Source organism: Tachypleus tridentatus, unplaced genomic scaffold, assembly GCF_004210375.1.
Source record: "Tachypleus tridentatus isolate NWPU-2018 unplaced genomic scaffold, ASM421037v1 Hic_cluster_2, whole genome shotgun sequence".
In the NCBI taxonomy this organism is placed as follows: domain Eukaryota; kingdom Metazoa; phylum Arthropoda; class Merostomata; order Xiphosura; family Limulidae; genus Tachypleus; species Tachypleus tridentatus.
The window spans coordinates 32,055,268-32,080,761 of NW_027467782.1; the positions used below are offsets into that span (position 1 = coordinate 32,055,268).

General features: G+C 32.4%; 1 pseudogene across 1 annotated transcript in view; it reads left to right on the plus strand.

Moving 5' to 3' along the window:
* The window catches only part of LOC143242265 (proliferation-associated protein 2G4-like), a 120,994-nt pseudogene continuing 95,500 nt past the window's right edge, over positions 1–25,494 (plus strand). The window contains exons 1-8 of the transcript XR_013022572.1: positions 1–16; positions 476–556; positions 2,444–2,572; positions 8,636–8,741; positions 12,142–12,220; positions 16,337–16,420; positions 17,238–17,392; positions 19,746–19,824. The product of XR_013022572.1 is annotated as a proliferation-associated protein 2G4-like (transcript). The remainder of the gene's footprint in view (positions 17–475; positions 557–2,443; positions 2,573–8,635; positions 8,742–12,141; positions 12,221–16,336; positions 16,421–17,237; positions 17,393–19,745; positions 19,825–25,494) is intronic.

Sequence of the window (25,494 nt, forward strand, 5' to 3'; positions counted from 1 at the left end):
ATGGAGTCTTTAGCAGGTGAATCATTCTCTGTTACCTGTATAATTACCACTTGGAACCATGCCTGTTGTGTACATGGAAGTCTTTACTAGGTAATTTCATGTTTGAATGTATTCGTCTAGTCAAGATATGTTACTTGAATGTCAACAGTTGTTCTAGACAAAACTTCATCAAACAGAACCAGCTTTTATTCTGCTTCTGTATTCTACTCAAACTTTGCTTGATATATCTTTCATTTTATGTGATTTTGATTTACCTTTCTGCTAAAGAGCCCAACCTGTAAAGTTCAAATCAGATATGTTAGTGCAAGTATTCTGACATTTAACATTTCAGAGGAAAGCCTCAACTGATTCGAACTGTCTATTTTAAGAAATAAAATGAATTTAAAAACGTACCTATATCTTTTTACCTCTACACATCCATGAGTTTTGTGGTTCCTATCATAACTGTAACTAAGAAATCTGGATTGTTGTGAAGAATTGGAGCTTGTGTACATTCTTCTGATGCACACTCAAGAAGTCGTGAGGGTGGAGAATTCTGGGGGTGTTGATCCATGCTGTATGTTGTGTTAGAGCACTCAAAACCTAAAGTCACGATTGTTGACAACATGAGAGTAAACTCAACAAGCAAATAAGTATCTGCATGAAATTTATTTTGATTCTAAAATTTCAGAAATTATGAATCCCAATTGTGTTAGTCCAGTTACAGTGTATTTAGTCTTTGAAGGGTAACTGTTTTCCTATACCAGCATTTAAATTATTACATAAGAGTGATGTTAAAAGTCATTTTAGCTAAAACCTTTAACCAAGTTATTTATCATATACTTCAGTCACACCTAATTTTGAGATAATTTAAACCTCATGTCTACCTATTGAATATTTTGATAGGTGGCAAACCAAACCAGTTTACATTATACTAGTGTAATGATGACATTAAACATTTATATTTTTGCTTACGTTCCCTCTTTTTAAGTTTTTGAAATATTCTATATTAGAATTACTGAAACAGAAATGAAATTTTTGATTAACTTGAATTTATTAATAAAACTTCTGAATTAAAATTAAGAAGAGTATATAATTTGTCAATCATATTGTATGTGCTTTATACTGTGTTGACTAGGCCTTTTACCTAATATTAGTAATCTTGAGGCTGGGTGGAATATGAAAGATGTAGTAATGGCTTAGATTCTATTTATATTAGTAAACCACTTAACAACAACTCTGTGGAAAGTAGGCTGAGTTTGTTAAGTGTAATTTCATGTAATTTATTCATATCATAACACATCAGGTTCAGTGTAAGGATTTCTTAAGACTGCTATTGGTTTGTTAACTTATCATCATATATTGTTATTTCCTTGCATTATTGACTTGCTCTTTATTCAGAAGAATTGGTGAAACAACAAATTAGTCTTTCTTGATTCTAAAGTTGGTTAAGCAAACACAGCATCAATGGGAGACTACTACATTGGTAACTATTCATAAAAACTTTAAAGTGAAAGTAAAGAATAATGTGTGATCATTTAGCTCGGTTAACAAATTATTATACTTTTGTCTTTACTGATCTAATGTCAGTACGGCCTTTCATGAAAGGCCAGCAGGATATGACAGACACTGGTTGAGATGTTATTAGTATTATCAAATTGATGAACACCAACTTTCACAGTGTTAACTGGATTGTTTGAGAAGTGTAATTCTTTTTATTAATTTTATATTTGTCACAACACATCCAAATTAGGGTAATAACATGTATGTGTTTATATAATGTTCAGCCTTGACTTGATTTGTAGATCACTTTCAACATAGAAGTTGTAATGTTGCAAAATAACAATTGTTAACTACATTTCCAATCTTTCGTGCATATAATACACAAAATATGCAAACCAAATATTATATTTGGTTATAATAAAAAGAATCCTTGCACATAAATAGATTACAGCTAGCAGTAAGTGAAGATTTCTTTGTTGAAGTAATTTAAGTCAGTTTATGCATCACCATAGAAGATTACTTCTTTTATTAATAACGTTATGGAAGAACCAATACATATTGTCCAAACATCATTTATAGTTACTTTGTGCCAGGCCATATACACTTGTTTAAAGAATGGTGAATCAGCTTCTTTGAATTCCAGACAGAAAAGCAACTACCATAAAACTAGTTTCCTCATGGTGACGAGAAACCCACTTGAAATAAAAAAATGCATCTCAGAACAGCTGGTATGGGTATTAACACTTATTGATAAGGAGAGAACAACGTTTTGACTTTCCTAGCATCTTCAGGTTAACCTTTGTTGAAACATTGTTTTCTCCTTATCAGTAAGAGTGTTAATACCCATACCAACCTGTTTTCTGTTGCTACTTAAAGGAACAGTTTATTAATAGCATGAAATCTTGGTATTTTTATAATAGAATGTGTTGAAAATGAAAATTTTTCTCTTGTATGTATAAAGGTGTTTTAAAGAGACTGATAGAAAAGTGTAAAGATGGAGAAAATGTACTAAGCATATGTGAACTTGGTGACAGTCTGCTATTAGAAGAAACTGGAAAAGTCTTTAAAAAAGAAAAGGAATTAAAAAAAGGTAATTTCAGTGCTTCTATTTTTATCTGTCTAAAAATCTTTGTTTTATTTTTAAATTATGCTTCACAGATAAGACCAAAATATTGTTTAAAATAATGTTTATTGTTCTTCTTTTTAATATCAGTTTTAGTAATTTGATTGAGGTCTTAAAAATTCATAACATTTCTGCTACCAGGTTATTTATTGACTTTTGAGTAAAACCAGCAAACTGGTGTCTGCAAGAACTAAAGATTTTAAAAAAGCATTTTTGAGCTCAGGAAGCCATTATACAGACATATTAGCATAATATTTTCACAAATAATAATCATACTTGAGCATTTTTCAGAAATTATCTACTTATGTTTATAAGGGGCATGAAAATGCTTATTAAAATCTGTAGATTTACAAACTTATACTGTTAAATTAGAACTATCTAGAACAGTAGAATCTGTTTTACTTTTTAGAGAAACTTGTAACAAAAGAAAGTCTTTTTTTTGTGTACAGAAAAAGTATTCAATACCTTGAAACAATCCATTTATCTCTCATCACATTGTAGCTATTTTTCAAAGAAACATCTTAACATGAACTACACTAATCTGTGATATAATCATTGTGCAACAATAGCTCTCCACCAGCAGGAGGGTGACACATACCTTGTATGCAGTCTATCCCATAAAGCAGTTTAGCTCAGGAATAATTTTATCCTTTAACTTGCTACTGTAATGAATGGACATGTTTATCATTGTTCAGTTTTTTTTTCAAATAAGCAAGATTTGCACAGCCTTTATTCCAGTATTAATTTTCATTCATTTCACTTCATATGGTTTCAAGTTCAATTTCAAACTACACTGTCTTTTGATTACTGAATTATAAAACTTGATTTGGAGCAATTCTTTAACAAGTAAATTGTTTAGTGAATGTGACTGTTACTTCCTCCTAAGATTCTTGTGATGTTGCCAACACTGCTTCCACTTTGTTTGTGGCCACTGGAGGCTCATTGATTGTGAAGGATGTTACTACCATTGTTCAGTGCATCATGGATTTGTTAGTTCTTTTCCTGCTTCATCTCTTTCTTCTTGTGTTGAAATTGCCTTCCACCATTTCTGAACCCAATCACGGGGATAGTAATTGTGATAGTCCTTTATACCTCCTAGATTTGCAATAAGCTCCTCTTTACGTGTTGAGGATACTTTTACTCTTCCATGTCACTTTCTAGATCTTATTTCTCAGGTTTGTTTACTTTCACTTTCACCTATGCCTTTTATTCTTCTTGTTTCTTAGTAACCTGCTCTTGTGCCAAAGGTTATGTGGCTTTTCCTCATTTTTCAAATATGTGTATCCATACTGACCATTTTCTGAAACAGTATTTTGTGTGCGTGCACACCCACACAGACAACTTGTGCTTCTTGAGTCCAGGATTCCTTTGCTATAACTCTTGGCTGTTCTTCTGTTCCATTTGTGTATGCCATAGAATTACTTTTACTCACTTGTGGAGCTGATCCCCTGTCTCCAGTAATTTTCTCTAATGCTCAATTTTTCCATTCTCACCTTTTTACCTGCCCATCTTTTTCCTTGCTCATCTTCTCTTTTTCTCTTCTATGAAGCCTTAAACTTTGATCTTGAAACGTTTTCTAGGGATTTACAGTTGGTACTTTTCAATTACTTGGCCAAGGTTTAGTCAATCATCTGGAGACTTGAGCTGAGGCTATCCATCACCAGTCCTTTTTTTCCTCCTTGTTTTGTTATCTCTTTGCTTCTTTTCATTGCCTTCCCTCTCTTCAAGTTAGCTGTCACACATTCCATAGACAGCTTACTACTTTGTGCCTACTCAGCTCAGGCCTTTTGGGGAGTGAATTTCTGTTTTGATTTGCAAACCCCTGGATGACTCCATTTGAAGCCAAACAGTTACTGTTATTCAATTACTTACCCAAATCATTTTGTTTCTCATCTCTATTTTTCCTCTATTTTCCAAGCTTAAGTGTCTTCTGTGTTTCAAAGTTGTGGTATCAGATCTTTTGAACAGGAGAGTCATTAAGCTATGTGCTTAACTTCGAAACAAAATAAACTACAAAAGTAAGGATGCTGTGCTCCTCTCCAGGGTTTTATTCTCATTTTTTTTGTTTCCCTTGAAGAGATTGAATACTAGTGACCCATCGTCAGTTATCAACCTTTTTTGCAACTACTGTCTTGTGGTTCCTTAGTTCAAGATGGAGATATTTCTTCCACTCAGTTGGTTTTTTTTTCCCTGGACAATTCCAGTTGCCTCATTCTCCTGCCATTTTCATAGATATGTTTACCAGGATAAGGTATATATGATTTTCAAGTTTTTCCCTTTAGCATCAGTTGGGTTTTTTACGTATTCAGATGAGTCATTGTGATATTTTCTCACCATGTTCACAGTCTTCTCATTTTGTCCACATCACTTCTTTTCTAAGATACTTTGATTCTCAGGCTTAACCTTCCCAGTTTGTCTGTGAAACAAGGAACAGTTAGTGACTTTGAGTCTTAGAAAGATAGATAAGAAAATTTTTTCTGTATTTTTACAAACATGTCCACAAATCAGAATATCTAGTTCAGATAAATTAAATTAAAAAAGTGATAAGATGAGAAAAATATCCCTGATAGCTTTGAAAAATGTATTTTTATCTCAGCAAATGAAGAATATAGGAGCCTCAAATTCCGAAACATACTTACCAGCCATTGACAATATAACTTTTCACTTACATTGGTTTTGCTTATCTAATCATTGGTGTTTCATTTTTAATTCTTATGTACTTTGCATAAATGCTCTTCACAACATCTAATTTGTAAGTTACTCCACCCTCTCCAGTGCACCCTCCATTCTGGTATTGTATATAAGCACCTCACTTAGATAATGTAATCACTTTTTTTCAACCAAGAATTGTACACAGTTTTTTCTGTCAAAGAGTTATGCATCATCCCATTATAGATTATGATTTATGTGCTATTTCATGCTTTTTCACTGTAATTATAATTTTAAAAAAATCATCAAAGTAGACATGATATTTGCAGGTGTTAATTTCCATGATACTCTTGACAGCAAGATGGTTAATTTAAGCTTCCCTACTCCTTTGTTATCTAGTATCTCTCTAAGTCAAGGAAGGATTACATTTTGTTGGGGCTGTCCATATTTTTATCTGTTGAGAGATGGAGGCATTCATTTGTTCTGGGGTCTTTTTTTCCTAGGCTTCTGAAGTTGCCTTTCTTGTTGATACTAGGGAGTATTTGGATTCTCTTTTCTAAGATTCTTGGAAGTCTAATTTGGATCCTATATTTTTCTTCAGTTAGCCATTTGGATTTGTGAGATTTTGGGTTGTTTTTTTTTGTTCCCTTAGAGTGTACTTTTACTTTGTTATTAGAGGTGTGGAGGAGATTAATTAGTTTCTCCTCCTTAAGTTTCTGGTTAAGGCTGGGATGTATATTGTTTTATGGGATAGATAGTCTTTTTACATGTGTTTCCTTGCCTTGATTTTCCATCTCCTGGAAAAGTATCCTTCTTGGCTGCTGATATGTTGATGTCATAAGTGGAGTGGTTAGCATGTTTGTAGGACTTTTTCTCTCCCCTTAAGTCCTGCCATATACTTATAGGTCCTTTCTAAGTTTCTTGCAGTCAATGAAGGAGATACATTCATCTCTTTACTTCTCTTGCCATCTGTTTCTCCTCAGCAATCGATTGTAAACTGATAATTTGTTTTGATTTATCAGGCCTGGAAGTGTTATGTGAACCACTTTATCTTCTCTAGTGGTGATTGTCTTGACTGTATATTAATTGGGATCCTTCAGCTTCCCTTGATTTTTCTCATTTTCTGATAGGTGGATTACCAAATATCCATTTGCATATTTTGGTCTCTACAGGTGAGGTATCTGCCGAGTTAAATCTCATCAGATTCAACACATTTGCCATTTGCTGTCTATCATTTAACCAGTGGGAGACATTTTATGGGCTTGTATTTTGGTTGTCAGACTAATCCAACTGCTTTTCTCTTATGTTCTTTATATGCTTGGGAAGCTATTTCTGGAATTATTTCCCTACCTTTTGGCCATTTTTAACAACATCTGCTAGATTACAAGGAGTAGGAAGTTATTTTATATTATTTTGTCTATTTCCCAAGGTCCATTATATCTTGCTTTTACTGGATCCAACTTTGTGGTGAATGTTGCTCAGACAGGTGTGCTTCTCTCATTCCAGTTTCATACTAGCACCAGTTTTCTTATTCTTACTGCTGGTTGCAACATGACTTCTAGAAATGAGATGTTCCACAAGACCATCTAGACACCTTCAAAATGGTATTATTGTGGTATAGATTGCCACTCATGGACAATCATGAGTAAAGCTAAAGGGGATCCTGTCTGTTCCCACTGATATTTAGGTTGAATAAAATGTGGTTAGTTTGCTTTTTAAAAATTTAGGGAACTTGTTTCACTTATTGCACTGTTTTCAGAACACTGTTCTTCAGGTCTCCCTGAATTGCTGTAACCCACAGATTCTAGTAGTGTAGTTAGGGAGTCCTAACCAAACCAAATTTTCAGTCACTTTGGTTGTGGACAAAAGTTTTTCCTCCAGAGTGTTAGTATGCTCCTCCAGTTTTTAAGAAGAGGGGAAAGTTGGAGACTTGGATCCCTGGATGTCAGGAAGCCTACTCATAATTCTTGTTCAGATTTGACACCAGGCAAACAAATTGAGATCTGCATGGCCCTTCTCTTTAATCATTGGTGCTTTTGTATGTTATTCGTGGAAGAAAGTCCATTATCTTCTTGTAATTCTGAAAATGAAATGGTCTTATCCCAAGTCTTTAGTTGAGCACAAGTTCCATGTCCTCTCCTTAGTTCCAGGGGTAAATGGAATACATCTTGCTCACTTGGATGAGGAGTGAGGATGAATGTTCATAATTCCAGACTGGATAAGTTCTGTTGTTTTGGTTGAGTACAGCATGTGTGATCTCATTGTTCTAAGCCTGGAATGTTGCTTTTTGGACTTTTTTCAGGTAGAGGAGAAAGTTTGCTTACTTCAGTGTTGCATACTTTCTCATTTGATTCTGGTGGCATGAAACACATCACTATAGGGGTACAGGTACGATCCAATCAAAAGTTCAATTGCCCTAATCACCAACATTGGGTACAGGAATCAAGACCACTTAATTCCATCCCCAAGTTGTAGAACTTTTGTTATCTGGTAAGGGTTGGCCTATAATGATGATTACTCATGTAGTATTCCACCCTTGATACAGGAACTAGGCTGCAGGTGAAGGGCATAGCATACCTGTTCTGGATGTAGTGTGGTTTCCCCTGCTCGTGTGCTACTTTTATTTTATTTTCTGTATGGATTATGCTCTCAAAAGCCCCTCCACTTTCTTGGTGTGGGATTCTAGCTGCACAATCTCCTGCCCTACCTCCCCACTAAGAGCTGGTGCAAGTCTTGAAAAAAGTGATTATATTATCTAAGTGAGGTACTAAAATGCAGTACCAAAATGGAGGATACATTGATCAAGGAAGGGGTAATCTGTAAATTGGATATTGTTCAGAGCTTTTAAGTGGGGATAAATGGTTGGAGCCATACGAGACCAATTCTAACATAAGAAAAGCCAATGTCTGAGAATAATTATGTTGTCAATGGTGGTAAGTGTTAATGGAAATACATTTTTAGTCAAAGGAAATATTAACTTCAATATTCTGGTTTGTAAGTATCTGTACTTTGTGTTTTTTAATTGGTTGGATATTCTTGTAAGTTGTAATGTAAGAGAAAATTTAAAAATGAAACTTCAAAGAGGAAATTTGTCATGTGACACAAAAGTGAATATTGAGAATCAATTTCAGTATATCCTCCTGAAATTAAGAACATAAACTTTAAATTATAAACTGTTTTGATGCCAAGTTTATTAACATACGTTGATAATAAAGCTGTTTAAATGTCACAAAGTATAAAAAATAACGTATTTAAGTTATACATGTCTAATAGCCCAAGCTTAATACATTCCAACTATAAACTGAATTTTAAGTTTTCTTGGGTAGCTTGTACTATCTTAGTTTAATTCCATAAATTGTATAGCAGTATCCTTTCTTCCAGGTATTGCTTTTCCAACATGTGTTTCTGTGAACAACTGCATCTGCCATTTCTCACCTCTGAGAAGTGATCCTGATGTCATATTGAAAGATGGAGATGTTGTAAAACTGTATGTATAACACTATTGCTTTTATCTAACTAGATTTTTAATGTTTATTAAAGAATGTTGTGACATGTACAGAAAAATATGCATGGGGCTAGTGCTAAAATTATATTATTTATCCTCAACAGAAAGCCAAGGTTTTAATCTATCAGATGACAGTATTTTACTTTTTTTTTCTGTAGAGAAATTTATATATTTCCTTTTGAGTGAAAACTTTATTTCCCCAGGAAACAAATCAACAAGCTCTTGTCACATAGTGATGAAACTGGAAAAGTTGGGGTAATTATGGGACATTGTCAGCATTTTGTATGTGATTATTTAATTAAACGAAACATTATTTAGGGCAGTAATTCCAGTAATATAAAAACACCGCAGTAAAGATTTTCTCTCTCTAAACTAAACCCCTACGCTTGTTTGCGCCATCTACAGTCAAAAACAACAACAACAGAAAAGACTGAGTTAAGTACTTGATGTTTTTGTCCTTCCTGTGTATTTTTTGGTTATTATAATAAAAGTAACTAAAATGCAAAAAATTACAAATTTTTAGGTTAGTCAAGATTAGGTAAAATAAAGAAAAATAAGATATTTTCATGAGGTATGCTTCTGAGTAGCTTTTGTGTTATGTAATTCTATAGAGTAACACAAACTGTACGTTTTATAGTGATTTCCAAACATTATGCCAAACAAGTCATTTTAAAGGGTAATAAAACAGCAAACATCAAATATAAAAAGATGTATACTGTTACAAGTTTAAAGCTAATTAACCTTAGGTCATGGGTTAAAGAACCTGTTATTGCATTTGTTGACTTACATTCAAAATTTTATTCAACTACTATTTTATGAACATATATCCTTAAGCTGTTGGTATCAAGCTGTAGAATATAATTCAAATTTTCTTATCATACATTAAATATTAAACACATTGGTCATTTTCCTTTTGCATTCTTTGATTGTTTTTATATCTCATATTCATTACTGGAGCTTTATTCTCTTGTCTTTACCTTCTCTTCACTCTCATCTCTTCACAATTGTTTTCTTCTTATTTCCTATTTGACCCCTCCACCAGGTTCTGGATAGTTTTTCTGGGGTGTCTGTGGTTATTCCTTGTCCCTACTCAGATCAGGATCTCATCTTTGGCTTTCTCTCTCTTCATACAGTTTCTGTGTAGTTGGCATCTATTCAGATATGACACCCTTTTTCTTCTTGTTCATCTCCTTAAATCCTTCGTACGTGACTTGCATCTTTCTTCTCTCTCATTTGCCATGAGGTATCTAAGGCATTGCTCTCACCTTGGTGACTCAAGCAGAAAGTGTTTATCAATTTATTTTCACTTCTTAGCTCACCCGTCGTGTCTATTCCTGCATATTCTTACACATTACTTGACTGCACCTTGTTTTTTATGTTTTACATTTCTTTTTTCTTTGCCTCCTCTCACTACTCTCTCTCCTGGATGGTTTGCTTTTGTCTGTCATCCTGATGATTACAACTCTTTGTACCCAATCAACTTAGGATAGGGGCTCGTATTTTTTTCTTTGTTAACCTATGTAAAAGATCTCACTATGTAGATCAAGTGAGTGAAAACAACTTGATTTAAAGAGAACATCTCACACTTAGTTTATTTTAACTCTTTTGAATGCCTTTGCTTTGTTGATAAAATCTGTTGTTCAGTTCTGGTTGTTTTAGTGTTTTTATTTCTCAAAGCATGCAAATTGTATCACTACAAATTCTGTATCTGATGAAGCCCATCTGTATTTCACTAATTTAGTTTGATGGTAAGTTTAATTATTTTTTCAGTGATTTTGAAATGGAAAGCATTTTCCCTTTGAGACTTGGAAATGAAATTCATTTGTAATTTGTTTGTTGATAAGTCTGGTAATGTTCCAAATAGCAACGCTATTGACTTTTCAGTTTTGGAGTCATTTTCTAGTTTGTAAAGCATTTGAATCTGTCTTCTCCACATTGGTTTTGCAGCAGTGGATATCTACTGTGGATATATTTAATGGTTTTTCTAGACCTTTCAGTGCCTTTTCATATCCTAGTTTGTCAGTGTGTTTTCTATGTTAGATCCAAACATGTTTTTGTGGCTACCATTGCAGCTTATACAAAATAAACCCCCTATTACACTTTGCCTTGGTCACTAACCTTGTACTTTACTTAAGGTTTATTTACATGTAAAAATTAAAGTAAGATCTTAACTTAGTGTAATAGCCTTTTAACTTGTATAAACAAACACAAATTGTTTATACTTAAAGTTTATGAGTGTATGAGAACTACACCTCAGCAGTATTGTATAATAAAACTCCAAAAAATAAGTTTTGTATACAAAGACAACTTTTTGCAATCAAGTAAAATTAATTTAGGACTGAATTTTCAATGTTATCCATGTTCAGTGAGTTTGCTGGTTTTTGAATAAAAAATACACAATTTCAAAAATTATTTTTCTCCTAGTTATAAGACCCATATTTAGTTTTTTGTAGTTTAATTCAAATTAATTTTCACACCATGTATTTTGTAAAATAATCTATTATTTATCACACGTAATCTGTTTAATATGATTATCCATTATTTTCTGAAATTTCTGTTATGATAAGTTTGAAGAAGAAAGAAAGATTAATTGTAAACTGCACATTATTACAGTCTTAGTGATGACTCTGTTGTGCATAGATGCAACTTCCTGGTCTACACTTAAGCAGACCAGAGGCTCAGAAGTCCATTGGGATATGTTAGAAACTTTACAGTTACGTTTGAATGAGAGTATTGTGGTTTCAGTTTCTGTGGTCATATTTCTTATGGGAAACAGTCTCTGGTTTTGAGATGTAACTGGAAGCTTTTGGCTTAAAAACCTTTGTCAGTTTTAGTACTTGTTTGTATTCTTGTTAATTGCACCAAGAAGTAGGTCCATTTTTTTGTTGTAGTGACATTTCAGGTGTGGGGTCGTTCTTTGTAATTATGGCCTTGATTTTGAAGATTAGGGTATTTTTGTAGATTGTAATGTAATTTTTGGATTACATTGCAGTGTTAAATACTTAGTGTTGTGAGTTTTTTCACATCCATTGGAAAACAATGAAGCCTTCTTTCTTTAAAATGTTATTTGAATCTATATGGTTGACAATCTCACCATGTGTAAGTCTATTTTTGAAAGAGCTGTGGTATGTTCTTGTAGACATAAACCTATCCTAGTGATATTGAGTGGTTGGGAATTTACCATGAATTAAATAAAGAAACTAAACATAGCTCTGTGACTTCTATCTGTGGTGGATGTCACTTCATTCATATAAATCTCCATTTGTACAAAACATGTAAGGTTATATTTATTGTATTTTAATTTTTTATTTAATTTATTCATGAACAAAAAGATTAACTTTATGTTTTCAACTACATACGTTGTGTGTTTTGTACATTTCAGAGGCCTTGGAGCTCATATTGATGGTTTTATTGCTGTTGTGGCCCACACCTTAGTAGTTGGTAGCTGTAAGGAAAGAAATGTGAAAAAAGTTCATTTAGATCAGACGTGGTAAATATTTTCAGATGCAGGAACCAGCCCCAAAATAGAGGAACCTGATATGCCTAACATTACTTCACTATTATTTGTACATGGAAATGGGGGCTACATTAGTGCCTCAGTTACCAGCACCTCTGTTACCTACAATCTTCGATTATCTGTTATTGTTTATTTTCCCATATTTTTTAAAATAATTGTGCTATTACAATTGTAGACAATAAGTTACATATTTTGGAGAAATTGTCACTCAGAAATTGTGGTTGCAAAAGTTTTAGGTGTTGGACAATATCTAGGGTTTATTTATGTTGAATCTGGCATTTGTTCAAATCATAAATTAGCTGGTTCAAACATAACTTTGCTTCTTTTATTTTTAGCTGTTGAGGTAAGAATACAAAATATTGAAAAATTGTACTTAGATTAAACAATGGGCTAACTACTGAAATATAAAAGTGCTTCAATTATCCTATGTTTTTTTTGTTTTTGTTTTCCATGGACTAGTGGGATAATTAAGTCAGCAATGTGTATTTACTTGTTTTCAGGACAACAAGTGAATGTTAATGATCTCATGATATCAACAATCATTTAATAGTATTGCCTTAACAACCTACCTTTGGTATCATTAGAATCTAAACATATCTACTGATTGGTTGAGCTAATAATAATAATAAAAAACAACAATAACAGTGGAGCAAAATTTCTAATGTGTTGTGTAACTGCAGCATTTCATTCCTGAAAAAACCATTAAGTGCTGATTCCACTGTTAAATTCCTAGAAGTCCCCCCCATTGCACAGTGGTATGTCTGCAGACCCACACTGCTAAAAACCTGGGTTTTGATACCTGTGGTGGGCAGAACACAGACAGCTCATTATGTAGAGTTGTGTTTAATTCTAAAACAAACAAATTCCTCGAAACAAAGCTCATTTTAGAACTCAAAGAACATGAAAATAGTTCTGGACTTCCAAGATGTGAGTTCTATTTCGCACAACTCTATGGCCAAGCGCGTAAGGCGTGCGACTCGTAATCCGAGGTCGCGGGTTCACACCGCGATCGCTAAACATGCTCGCCCTCCCAGTCGTGGGGTGTATAATGTGATGGTCAATCCCACTATTCGTTGGTAAAAGAGTAGCCCAAGAGTTGGCGGTGGGTGGTGATGACTAGCTGCCTTCCCTCTAGTCTTACACTACTAAATTAGGGACGGCTAGCACAGATAGCCCTCGAGTAGCTTTGTGTGAAATTCCAAAACAAACAAACAAGCACAACTCTATGCACGAATAAAATGGGAGAAAATAGTGGTGCCACATGAAATGTTTGGTCACCATGGCAACTCAGTGTCCAGTATTTGTTGAGGCTTGATAAACACCATTGCATTAAATTACTTGCTGGTAAATTTCTGAATTAACCAATTACAAAACATCATTCTCACAATGCAACATTTTTTGTATGACTTACATTTTAAATATATACACATTCAGATCTCTTTCTGAAAGTATAAGATCATGAACAAGTCTAATAATTTTTCATTATTTGTGTGCAAAAGAAAAAATTATAACCATTATTTTGTTTTGTGTTTTCATCTACTGCTTATGTTTAAGAATACTAGCTGTGGTACCCATGCCCTGGTCAGAAGTTATGTAAATTCATGATTAACCCTTAAACAGTGAGAATGTTATAGGTAGAAGCATCAATCGATTGATGATGGCCACCATCTAAGGATTAATGAAAGGTTATCTTCGGACATGAAAAGTTGTTTCCTTTATCTATAGTTTCTGAAAGACCCAAAATGGTCATAAAAACAGTGAAACTGTAAATTTGCATGTACCTCCTCATGGACCCAACAAACTTTCATGCCAAATTGTAAGATTCACCAACGGGGATGAAGTAGTGGTAAGAAAAATACACACAAAAAAACTTATAAAAACTGCAATATTGAAAATTTGTGTGCATTTCCCCATGGAACTAATGAACCTTCATACTAATTATGGCAAAGATCCACCAACACCCTGCTAAGTATTTACATGGACATACAACAGACAATACTGTTATATTTACATAGATGGCATCAATGCATTAAATCCACATGTGACATATTCATGACATCATATTTGGACCCTGAGTATGGAAGAAAAATAAAATTCTGTGATTGGAAATGGATGTGAAATGGGAAAATTATGAGTCCCATTGCATATCTACATGCACATAGAATAAAAATTTCACAAAGTTAGTGGTTCCACATCACATAAAGTTTTTCCAGTACCATATAAACAAGAGTTCCATTATAGTGTGATGTATCATGTTTTGCATGTCATTGTAAAAATGCTTTCTGATATTTGAGCTTACAGTAAATGATGTGAAGTTGTATTATTATTTTCCTATGTTTTTTTTTCATTTCTCAGGTGCAGAAGTAATAACTTTGAGTTCATACAAATCAGACATTAATGAAAAAACAAACTGAATTTAAGATATTCAATTAAACAATTTTTTCTTTTTCTTATTGCATAACAGATTTAAGGTTGTGTTTACAAAACTGGCATCAGTTTGTGTGATATATTTTTAAAATACTTATAATACAACCAAAAGGTTGTTTTTTATTTAAGACTTGCACGTAAAGGTCAAACCTGACAAATTGTGTATCCATATCTCTTTGTGAGTTACTATTCCACAAACAACTCTTGTACAAAGGTACAATTTACCCTTTCAACATTATAGTTTCTACCTTTCTTTTTCTTCCACTTGTGACATTATTTTTTAATTTGGTGTCTGAGAAGTAGCTTCAAAATGATGTAATTTAACATGAAAAAATGCTGTTATGCTCTTTTCTATGTGAGTTAAAATTAGCAAAACTGTTGTATGATGTTTATATTCCATCGATCTTATCCTACATATATTCATACTGTATCTATTTCGACATTTTCCCACCACTGTGTCAAATAGTGTAAATATGTGCTTGTTAAATAATGTGTAAAAGTATTATAATAGAGTAGAGGAATACAAGACATTCATGATCCAACACTCACCATTTGTAGATATAAAAGTTGTGTGGGATGAATACTTGTAATTCTGGTGCTTGTAGGTATGTTAATACAGCGTGCATTAGGTTTGAGTAATGTGAATGTACTCGACATGTAAAGAAGTAGTCATGATTAATAGGCCCGGCATGGCCAGGTGGTTTAAGGCATTCAACTCATAATCTAAGGGTCGCAGGTTTGAATCCTTGCACGAAATTCAAAAACAAAAAACAAAGAAACAAAGAGTCATGATTAATGAAGGGTTGTTGTGAATATAGTTCTTCAGGAAATGTTTTTGAGGCATCAAAATACTTTTTACGATACATATTGTTTTCTTGTGTAAAGAGCATTTCTTCTGTAACATTTATAACCACATACATTCTTATGGATAAAATGTCCTAGAATCAAGACATTTCTCATACTACATGTGGAGAATATTGAGTACTTACTGCCAGATTCATACACTTCCACCAAGTGTACAAACTTCCACAATGTAGTAGCACTCTGTTTTGCCATTTGCTATGTAGCTATTTAATTTGTCTAAAATGCACCCTCCAGGACAAAGTAATATTTTTGTTTGTTAATACTTGTTAGTTGTGACTTTATTCCATGAAATAAAACTTGTTTTTACAACGACTTGAATCATTGTTGATTGGATGTATGTCAGCAATTTTGTGTGATGCACATAAACTTGAATTATTATAAACATACATACAAATGGTACAGGAGAATTTGATCACAAAGATATGTTTAAAAATGCAGTTAATTACCTCAAAGTATAAAGAGAATATTCAAATAAACTTCTTTTTAATAATATTTTAAGGATAAAAGAGTACTGGTTATTTTAAGTTTAAAGATAGCTTTGTGTCCACTGTTTTGCTAACAAATTAAAAAAAGCTGTAAGTGTTTTGTAATTGATATACAACATGCACCATGTTATTTATCAATAGAGAAGTAATTTGTTAAAAGTTCTTTTCATCTAGCATCGACTGAGGTAATACAGATTAATTTGATATTCTAATATACAATCAAAGAAAATCCTTTTATGATACATAGTACATGTTTTTTACACCAATTTATACAGGAAAATAAGGTGACAGGAAGAAAGGCTGATGTTGTATGTGCTGCACACTTTGCTGCAGAAATTGCTCTACGAATGGTAAAGCCAGAGGATGAGGTGAGTATTTTTTATGTGTGGCTTTTATCATTTTACATAGTACAGCTGTTCTGAGAATATTTGCATAATTTTAAACAATCTATGAATATTGTTTCTGAGAATAAGCTTTTTAATGTTTATTTGGAAAAGAATACAGTTTAAGTTAATTCTAAGCTCACGGATACTTTTGTTTTTCTGTTTATGTTTTAAGGTTTTACGGAGTTGCATTCAAAATTTAATTAAGCAACTTTGCTCTCTATGTATTGTTTGTTTGTTTATCATATCAGTGGTTTTCAGAGTAACCCCACATTTTCCATCCCTGTTTAGTACTAAAAGATCCTGGGCAGGTGTTAAGTGAGAAATGTCTTATAAATGAATAAATACAAGAGAAAACACATTTGCATCACCCTTATTTCACTGATGTGAAGGCTACAAAATATCTTTTTCAAATTTTGCTTTTTATACATTGGAATGTGAATTGAGTTTAGTAAGTATAGTTTTAATGTTAACAGTGTTTAATGCTAAAAGAAAGTGAGAAAAATTGGAATTAATATTTCTAATAGTAGGGCTGTAAAGTTTGACACAGAGAAACAAGAATTTAGTACTTCCAGAAAACTGATGACACATAACACTTTACTTTTAATTCCATTAAGTCCCAGTTTGAACATGTTCATCTATTTAAATGCTTTATGCATTTTTGAGCGAAGAGTATAAGATAGTGGCTTTACCAAAAAATAAAACAAATGTGTGTTATTAGCTGAAATGTTTCTAGTTGGCTATTGTATCAAATCACTTTCATAATTGTGTGTATCATTATTATGAACTATTCTCAAAATAGAATAATGAATTCTAGATAATAATCTCTTTTTATAAAACACAAACTGTCTTTTAATTCTATTTTTACTTTGCTTAAAGCATGCTGTCACATCAGTTGAAACAGTTTCAGGTTGATGGAGGAAAATCTATAATTCAAACTCCCACTGAAGCACAGAGGTGAGAAATAATCATGATTATACATAGAAGAATACAGATTTCTCTGCTTTTTATAAAACTTCATCTAGTTTAGTACATATCTATCCATGTGTGACAAGGCTTGTGTAACATAACTGCCCCATCGTCACCAAAACAATGTATGTGTTTATACCCAAAACACGTACAAGTTTTTGGGCATGTGGTATAAACCATAAAAGATTGATTTTTGAAAAATATTTCATAATGTGTTTTGATGCCACTTTAACCCTATCACCATGGGTATCCTTTACTGCAAATGGCAAAAAGATTGTTTCTTACAAAGTTTTATTAAACTATTTGTTGTTTGTGTTATACCATATTTCAATAGTATACAAGTTTTAGATTCTATAAGGAAATATTTTCTAAAAATTTCTGAAGATCCTCTAGGGTGATATTTTTTCAAGGTGTCTTCTATTTTATACATCACCTATCACTATAAAATCATCATTGTTCAGTAAAACCATAATTTTTATAGCCTTCGATTTTGTTTGGTTACAGAGCTATTGAATAGAAAATTAGACTCTTTTTGCCACACCTTCCTGTCGTATCTTATGTCCATTCTCTCTTATGTTTGATTATATATTATCTATAACCAGTGGAAACTCAAGGCTTTCATCTTTCAAATGACATGTGGTGCAATGTTGTGTTCTAGACAGATAAGAATTAATTTCATTCAGAGTACAAGCTTCTTTCCCATTGGAAATTTAACAACTAGCTGAATTTGTAATGGCTCTTTTTGTGTAGTTAGAAAGAAGTAATATTTTGAGAGTTAAGGGAAACTGTCTGGTTTGCATGTTATTATTCTATGTTTTTGGTTTATTATTTAATGAAATAAAAAGTATTTAATGCATTACTGCCATTAGTATTAAAAATATGGTTAAGTGTCATTAACAACTGATAGCAAGACAAAAGAAGATGGGGGACTAGTACTTTGTTTCTTTTTTTTCAGGTTTATACTTCGTTATTATAAAAGTAATCAAAATGCTAAAATAGGAATTTTTTTAGGTTAGTTATGAAAATATTAGATAAAATAAATAATGATAATATCATTTTTCATGAGTCACATGTGAGCAGCTCTTAGTGGTTTATGGGCAATGTAATGTAAGCTGCATGTTTTTAGTGATTTATAACTAATAATGGCACAAATAGTAGTTATAAATGGTTCAAAGGGCATTAGAATAATAAGATTTAATTATAAAGAGATGTACACTATTAAAAACTTATAGCTATTTGGGATAAACAAATGGAAGGTCATGAAATGTAAATAAATAAATGTTTAAACACTCAAAATTCTAGAATTTCAATGGTTTTTATGAAAAGGACCTTAAAAAAGTCTAACCTATTTATTTGATGACAAACTGTATTATTGTGTTTGTCTCAGTTTTTCGAAAAATGGTGTACAGAAAATGAGACATACACTGGTTTTGCATCACTGACTAGTAACAGACTTTGAATTGTGTACCTCTGCCTGCAAACAAACAGTTGTCATGAGATTATTGTTGGAATTATGCTGTCAGTGTAAACTAAGCTCAAGACTCTTTGTAAATCATGAAATTATTGATAGGGTAAAAGAACATGAATGTTTCAGAAAGGTACTTATTCTACCTTCAACATAAGCAGAAAGAAGAATGCAAATAAAAGTATTACAGAATGAGTGTTATAAACTGAACCTATATGTATGAAATAGCTAACTATTTGCCAGTTTAGAGTTTGGCAGTTTAATTGATAACATCAATTACATTGATTACTATGGTGTAGACTATTTAATGAATCAAAATTATTATTGGATTGAGTAATCAGAATTGGTGTTTTTGATTATCAGTGTTTTTAATCATTCCAAAAATTAAATAATTCAAATCACAGTGATAATAAAAACAGTAAATAGAGGGAAAATTACGTGTAAAACAAAACATGGATAATTCTATTCTTAATGAATTACAAAATACAAGTCTTTGCTTGAGGATGAGCAGAAAAATTCTAAAAAAAATTAAAGTTGTATTATTTGTGAAGGAGAATCCTAAGAATTGTTTGACATCTTTAAAATTACTCCAAATGCATGCTATAAGGTATAAGTTTTAAAGTATTTTTGAGGTTAGTTATTGAAATAGAATTATTATTTGTATTTAGAATTTGAAATTTGATATATAAGTGTGTGTACTTTGCATCTCAAAAGTGCTCTGGCCTGAATATGTTCAAGCTCTATTTTTTGCAGTACTGTGTGCCCAACTTATAATAAATTGTACAACTGCATGAAAAGATGTATTATATAATATGAAAATTAATCTTTCTATTTGTAATACTCTATTATTAAATTGACTTCTTTTTCTTTAACTAGAAAAGAGCATGAAAAGTGTGAGTTTGAATTACATGAGGTTTATGCCATTGATGTCATCATCCGTACAGGAGAAGGGAAGGTAAAGTATTTTTAGTAAAGTTATCATATAAATTAAGTAATTATCATTTCCTCAAAAATTATATGAAATGTGTATATGTATACAATTAGGTTATTGCATGACCTTCAAATTGCAATTTAAAAAAAAATAGTTTTGAGACTTTTTAAAACTGTTGTTTTATTTTTTTCTGTAATTTATTTTGAACATAGCAATGCCTTAGTGTTTTATGTATAAATGGTTTGTTACTTGTAAATCGTTTAATATACTACAGGCTTCGTATTTTGTCTTTTAATCAAAATTTAGTTTAAGGGGATGGGATCCATTATTAGAGGTTTATTACTGTGTGAGAGAAATAACTTTTTTCACATGTGTGGATGTGCATTATAGTAAGCTATATGTGATTGGTAAGATTTATAAAACAGAAATGTGATGGAAGAAATTCAACCATTTAAAATTTGTTGGTATAATAAGGAATCCTAGTTAGATTTTCTTTGTGCACCACTAACATCATTTTATCCATCAGCACTTTAGACAAGTAAATCTAGTTTGTTATATGATGTCCCTCACGTGGCAGAGTGGTTGATGAAGACAGTTGATCGTAAAATGTTGCAAATATTAAAATTTAAAATCTCATTTTACAAACCACACACATAGTTTCATCATCAGTATATGTGTATAAAAATATCAAACTATCTTTTACCCAACTGTGCATTTTTTACTACAAGGTGGCAACTTGATATTCCTAACAAAAATATGCATTTTCAATTAACTAATGCTGCTTCTCTTGTATAAAGGCTGAAACACAATTTCTAAACTTGTCAAAACTACCAAAAATAAAAATATTATATGAAGTTGTTTTTTTTCATTCTCTTCAGGCCATAATTAAACTGTACATTTTAAAGTTGGCAAAAACAACAGTTTTGATACACATGAATGGAAGTAGTTATGGGAAACACACAAGTAGTACATATACAAAAGTCACATACAATAAGTAGTAACAAATGGATGGTAAATTGTTTATTAATACAAATACTTGTCAGTGTAAAAAGTATTAAGTAGAATTATATATTTACAATTAAAAGCAACATAGTTTTTACCTGTTTTTATTAACTTGTCTGTAACATTGACATGAGATATTGCCCTCACCAGTTGTGATAACACTGCTTCATTTTTTACTTTGTATTTTTCTGCACCAGAACGTATGCATCTTTTTTCTTTTTTTTTAAGGCAAGTCTTTTTTAATAACTATTTATCAGGTAAGGATTTTAACACTATTGCTTTCAATTGTAAATAGATGTTTTATACAAGTGTCATTTCAATTGTTTAGAATTGTAAATGAGATCCATTTGTTTTATGTAGAACACCTTGTTTTCCACTGTCATATAGTTTATAAGAGTATAAATGTGGAAAATATTTCCAAATGTCTCCCAAATCTAGCCACTTGCTTGGTTTCCTGCCTACAAAGAATAATTACACAAGAACTTTTTACAGGCAAGGTCGTGGTTTTTGTCTCATTCTTTGTAGCATCACTTCAAAAACACCACAATTTGAAATTTTCATATACTCACTGCCATCTCAGAACTTAGAAGGTGCATATTATTGAAGTTATTGATCCACATTAAGAAATATGTGGCAGTAATGCTAGAGTTAAGTAATTTCCATACAATAAAAACTGAGAAAACCATGGGACTAGGGATACATCTCACTCATTATTAGCGAATTATGGACAATAATTGTTAGATCGTTAAAACAGTCATTGGTTGAAGAAATTTTTCTTTCTGCATTACAAAATCTTTTCTTTCACATTTCATCTTATGTACAATATATTTATGAATTTTGTGTGACTTTTCATATTGTTTTCAAACCTTGGTTTGGTTTATAGCTTATGGTGGTTGTGAAGATTTGTTTCTGGTCTCCTGTTGGGTTTTCCTGCCTATTACATAGAGGTCTATTGCAGGGTGAAGATCAAAATGGCTTACCAGAGGCCATCAACAAAAATGACCATCAGGACTGACTGTGTGTATCCCATCAGCCTTGTCTTGTTGTCACTTTTGATTCTCTTCGTAACTGAAAATTCCCTTTTAACATACTGCTGTATTTATAGACAGAAAGAGTGCTGTTAGGACTAATTTGCCTAAGTGGAGAATAAGGTGAAACTCTTCACCAAGAAGTTTCTTTAACATGGGAAAAAATAAACTTTTATTTGCAGGGACAGGTTTTGATACATGATGTTTAATGTGTTCATATTCTTGTATCACAGTCTCCTTGGGTGGCTCACTTGAATGTTGGCCTCTCTCCTCTGAATCATGACCACCAGACTTACTGGAAAATAAACATTCAGTGTGGTAAATGATCAGATTCTTAAGCTAGTCTTTGCTATAGTTTGGCAGCTTGTTAGATCCTGTTGGCCAGCACTTTGGATCTAAATTTTAGAATAATTATATACTTGCCAACATCTGATTGAAATCTAATTTGCATACCTACTCAAATACAAAATATTTACTCATTTCCATAATTTGATGTACATCTTGTGTATTCATTTGATTTAACTTTTGTAGGGTGGTTATGATCTCATTCATAGTGTCAGCAAAGATTAAATTATCTGACTAGGAAGAAGTTAACTGGTGCATAATTTTTAATGAAAGGTGCTGCATTGTGAGAGAAAGTAAAATAAATTGATTTGATCATCCTTAAGTTCCCCTTGGTAACAGAAGCTTCATCAGAGTTTGATCTAGAAGCAATATATATAAGGGGACAAACTGTGGTTTTCTAGTTTTTCATATTACTCATGAACCTGTGCTTAATAGCAGCCTATCAAATGATAATCCACTTCCCAAATTTTTCGGTCACTTTATTCAAGAAATCAGCAGTCTTCATTTCTTGCAAATGTATCAAAGTGTTTGAACAAAAATTGATTATGCTGCTCATTTTGGTTTGAAACTCGGTTACATGCTTCATCCCTTTACATGTATCCAAAATAGTGAGCTCTAATTAGTGTGATATATAGTGAATTCCTACAAGATGCTTCATGTTTTTACAGGAAGATTACTATGCCACCATTTGAACCATAGTTGATACTTTCTCCATCTGACCTAAATTCTACAAGCTTTTTCTGCCATGCATTGCTAACATTTACAATCCTAAGCAAAAACTTTTGATGTTCATTATCAGTGAAAATATGAACTTGCACTATTTCTTGCCAGATACAGACATGTCATTTTTTGCAATGCAATATCCTGTTGAGTAAAGCTTATAAACTTCTCATTTTGCTCACTAGACAAGTAATTTAAGAGAAAATGGAGTTCTTCAGGCCATGTTAAAAACTGCTTTGCAATTAAGTTAAATTAGACTTGATTTTGAATAAGGGTAATGCTACTGGTCCTAAGGTTTTTTTGTGTGTTTTACAAAATTACTGCTCGGATATTTCATTTTCCTAAAGACATTTGTTTGAACTTAGTGAAATGAAAGTCATTGTAAGCCAATTGGAAAGATGGAATTTATTAATTTGATTTTATTTCCTTGTTTGTCTCTACCTGAGTGGAATGTACTAATATTTGCACCTACTTTTTCATTCAAAATATTGTATTAGGGTTACACTATGTTTCACTTTGGAGAAAGGTACCTTGTGACATTCAGAGTATGATAACTTTTAAGTGCATTGTGAAACTATGCTGTGAGTGTAATCAGGAAATTGCTAGTTTCTTGTGTAATATATGCATGTGTGTTTTTATTGTCACATATTTAGAAATTACAGTGAACTCACCTTTACAGATGTTTATGGTTTCCTATACTTTCTACATTTGTTCACGTTTGAGGTCTTTAACATTTTCTCCATGTTTTTGAAGAGTTCATTGAAGGCATATAACTTACAAGACCCCACAAACAACTGGAAATGGCTATGGGAGAAATTTGACCACTTTTCAAAAATCCACAGAATATATCTCCTAATCTACATTCAATTGCAACTAAGACCACTCATTCTTCCATGAATAGTCAAATTTTCTCTTTTTTTGAGAAGTGTGTATGTGAACACTTCCTTATTTGGGGAATCAAAGGCATGGGTGAGAATAAGTCTTTGTGGGTATTAATATCAGGTATGGGTTTAGAACAAGTACTGGAGAGTTTCTATATTTTTTCCTTTGAATCAGTCTCAGAATCACAAAGTTCATTCACATTTTGATTTTTTTCACCAGCCACATTACTTTTCTTTAACCCAGTATGCTCCATTTTTGTTTCATTTTCTCACAAGAAGGCTTGGGTTACTGAATTACCATGAAGCCAAAATTGTAAGAGCAGCCCACATGTATTAACACTTGAGGAAGTGCAAGTTTTATAACATTCCTGATGAAATTTTCATAAGCTTAGCAAAAGAATTAGCTGTTTTAGCCAATTGTGATTCAGCATTTAACCCAACTTGAAACAATGAACTAGTAGTTTTACCATATCTGTCCACTGCATTAGCTATGTACTGTGTCTGTTTGGAGGGTGATTGTTTTTCTTTGTGGTAATGGGGTTTCCTTTACCACAATTCTGTGGCCTGTGTAGTATTTCACATTTGAATGCTTCGTGCATGCATTGTTTTATGATATGCTTGTAACACAGATTTGTGTGTTTGCAATGGCAGGAAGGTAATTGATAAAACTGTGAGTAAAAGGTGCCTCTTCTGTTTTTCAGTGCAAATTTAGGATGTTTTGTGGAATTTGGATGATCAATTGATTCTCCATTGTGTCAATATTTTGTGTTATTGTGAAGGACTACATATGTCATTTCCCAGATATTCAGACTGGTACACTACCTAATGGATTTCTGTAGTGCCAAGAATTATGAGGTGCACTGTTTTGATACAGCTGCAGTTTTGTTTGGTTCATTAATGTATAGCAAAATTCGTACCTTGGTTGGATGAGATGCAGCTCCCCACTTGTATTGATTCCCCACCATGCTTCACTGTAGATGTCATACATTGATATGATACCATACTTCTCTCTGTTGTCATTGTTGAATAAACTATTGTTGATTGTACTGAACAATTATTACTTGTATTCATCTGTAAAAAGCATTCAGCTTTATCTTTGTTTGCTCCACTGTTGTGGTCAAATGCTTGTTTTAACCTTTAAACTGCCTTTTCTCAGCAGCTGTTTTCAAACAACTTCACCTCATCTCTGACCACTTTATGCCATTGAGTATCTTACTATTCTCAAGGTAACATTCACACCTTAAGGTTATTGGCCAGATCTACACTTAATTATCTACCTCATACTTATGTATCCTGTGATACCTACCACAAGTTATGGAGAGTCTGGGTTTTCTGTCTCAACCACTTTTATTATCAGAATGTCAGTTTCATGTATTGCATACAAATGCCACTAAAACGTGGTGTCTTGCCACTTCTTTTGCAAAGAGTATTCTAGACTTGTCAAAATTAATTTCTACCTACTTGTCATCAGTATTTTGGTCCTAAAAATTATGATTGAATTCATACTACTACTGGGCATAGTATAACTGCTTGTACTTCATTTCACTTTCACATTATAAAGGAGTGGCATTCTCATAGTATTTGTCTTTTATATATTCTTTCTTAGTAACTGTTTTCACTGTTACTTCTAGTACTGTATTTACACTTGTTCTAGTGTAATAATGTCTATAATTCTTTATCTGTAAACAAACCACTATAAAAAAATTTAGTGAAACCAC